Source organism: Taudactylus pleione, unplaced genomic scaffold (genome assembly GCF_031769625.1).
Source record: "Taudactylus pleione unplaced genomic scaffold, aTauple2 ptg000069l, whole genome shotgun sequence".
Classification (NCBI taxonomy): domain Eukaryota; kingdom Metazoa; phylum Chordata; class Amphibia; order Anura; family Myobatrachidae; genus Taudactylus; species Taudactylus pleione.
The window spans coordinates 12,942,307-12,944,996 of NW_028284471.1; the positions used below are offsets into that span (position 1 = coordinate 12,942,307).

The 2,690-nt window shown below is 34.9% G+C and overlaps 1 long non-coding RNA gene across 1 annotated transcript; it reads right to left on the bottom strand.

Moving 5' to 3' along the window:
* Positions 1-928: 928 nt before the first annotated feature.
* LOC148534329 (uncharacterized) lies at positions 929-1,943 on the bottom strand. The gene is made up of 2 exons (XR_015877679.1): positions 1,595-1,943; positions 929-1,429 (listed from the first exon to the last, which is right to left on the bottom strand). It is a non-coding gene; the product is annotated as an uncharacterized LOC148534329 (long non-coding RNA).
* Positions 1,944-2,690: the final 747 nt, after the last annotated feature.

Genomic DNA, 2,690 nt, shown 5'->3' on the forward strand with positions numbered 1-2,690 from the left:
ACCAAATGAGCTTGCATTTTGTAGTAGAACATTTGTAGCAGGACAAAAACCGTGGCTAATGTAAGGCAAAAGCATCATCAGCTACACATTTTTAAAAGTAGCCATAAGTGACTGACATTTTTGCAAAGGCCCTAGGGGATGTCACGAATGACAGTGGAAGGAGACATGGAAAACCACTAGTCATTGAAGTCCTCCAAGACCGGCTTATGCTGCTAGTAACTTTATTTTTGCTTAGTAATCTAGGTATTAGAAAAGATTAGTAACAGTTTACTTAAAACAGTTTTTTACATTGAATTACCCTAATTAGTACAAATCTGTGTTTTGTGTGATACGAATTAAACTGGTGCTGCTAGCTAGATTTTTCTGAGAAAGAAAAGGACTACAATATTGTGTTTTGTAATCAATTAGTTTATGAAGAAGAGTAGTTTATATGTAAACTGACCTAACTTTGGGATCCTGAGTTTAGAATTAAATTTGATTTAGATTAAATCTTGTTTCAATGAACTATATTACATGGGGGAATGCACTGAAATACCATTGTTTAATGCAGAAAAAAGAGAAACTGAATAACTATGGATACACTTTAAAGAGAAATAACACATTTAAACAAAAAAGTAAATATTAAAACTTATTACAAGAAACCTCTGAGTGTGTTATGGAGCTCCAAAATGTGCTAAACATTAAGTAAAAAGTGATTAAATTTCTCAAATTTTTAGACAACCTTCCTAAAGAACTTTGGTCCCTGGATGTTGCATCTCAGGAGTAATTACCTACAGGTACAGTCTTCTTCTCCCAGCAAAAATGAGGTCTCTATATTGCCAGGATATAGACGCATAGAAAACCCTTAAGAAGTACTTTGTTAAATAATAAAAAAAAACAGCATATATCGATGAAGATCTTGATAAAGCAAAATATTAATTACATAGTCTTTTGTGGTAAAGCAAATATAATTTATTTAGGGAAACATTTCCACTTTTCTGCAGAGTGACACAGAGTAATGAGAAGTAAATTAGATCTCTGAATTTGTCACAGAAAGACAGAGCATCTTATACACATGATTACAGAATCATTTACAGATAGAAGTTTACAGGAACAGTATAATACAGGTATTTCATTGGATAATGTAGAGAAAAGTGTGAAGCACAGTATAGTCACAGGGAGGGGGGGATAGGGCAATATCAGATGAGGTTTTCATGATCTTGGAGCAATATCAGACATTAAACGGTTCGGACAGAGTGACATCCAACATATAACATGATGTTAGGTCTGAACGTAAACAAATTAGAACAAGGCTGATGTTGGTCATGTTGCAGGATGTGTGGCGCCATCAAAGACATAGTTCATGAGATTTCTCTTTATATCCACATTCTCCCTTCTCAGCACTTATTGTGGTTATCTCATCATCACTTTGGGTCACTGAAGAGTTTAGCTGCAGAACAAACATCAACAATTTAATCAAGCAATATATACACCATTTTTATTTAACTCCATCAATCTATACATGCGCCAAGAGATCTACAGACCTAACAAGTTGTAGTTGATCACAAAATGTTTCACACAATGTAATTTACTATGTAAGGAAATGCATTCTTACAAACCATTGGCTTGACAACTGCAAATAATGACCCCATGTGAGCTAATAAACTTGTACTTCCTACTGCAATGTATTTGCAAGAATGAAATCTGCACGACTATGATTGAAGACACCAGTTTCCTCTTGTAACATTGAAGCAAACCATTTTCTTTCACGTATCCAAAACCCTCAATGTTCATTAGAGTAGCTGCTCAAGTGAGAAGTGCAGAAATTCTAGGAAGTAAAGAAAATGTATACTCAAAACAAACCTGCCAACTGTAAATAGGGACAATGAGAGACAAAAAAGTTACAATCAACAATAAACTATGAAGACATGAAAAAAAAATGAAAGAAGGATATGAGAGTGACAACCACAAAGCACCATACTGTAGGATGACATGTCGCACGGCACCTTACGTCACAGCACCTCACAGCATAAAGCCAAAGTAGTTTTATAGAGAATGAAAATATAGTTTGTATTGTTGGATGTAACCTATTAAGATATTAAAGCAAGCCAATTACTTACAATGAATACAGGATATCATTGCCTCTGGATAGTCGTCAGTAAGCGTCTTGTCTGGTATCTTCATAGGCTCAATAGTCTGCAGCACTGTATCCTGATAAACTCCTGTAATGTCCACCACAAAGCCATCTATAATATCCAAGCTGTTTGAAGACACTGGTTTCCGCTTGTACCACTGCCAATGGATGAAGCAAATCATTTTCTTTAAGGTATCCAAAAACCTCAATGTTCATTAGAGTAGCTGCTGGAATGAGAAGTGCAGTAATTCTAGGAGGTAAAGAAAGTTTCTACTGAAAATATAACACTGCCAATTGTAAATAATTGGTACAACACCCTACAGGCAGGAAATATACAGCATTATGACACGCCACACCATACTAAGTTTTAGGGGCAATAAATATAGTTTGTATTTGTTAAGTGTAACCTATTAATATATTACCTAAAAGCAAGCGGGATATGCTACTAACAGGAAGCAACCATACTATAGAATGCCACTCCATACGGAACAGCACCACATAGCATGATGCTATACTAACAGTTAAGGACAATTAAACTAGGTTAAATTCAATAATATATACTATTACGATTATAACT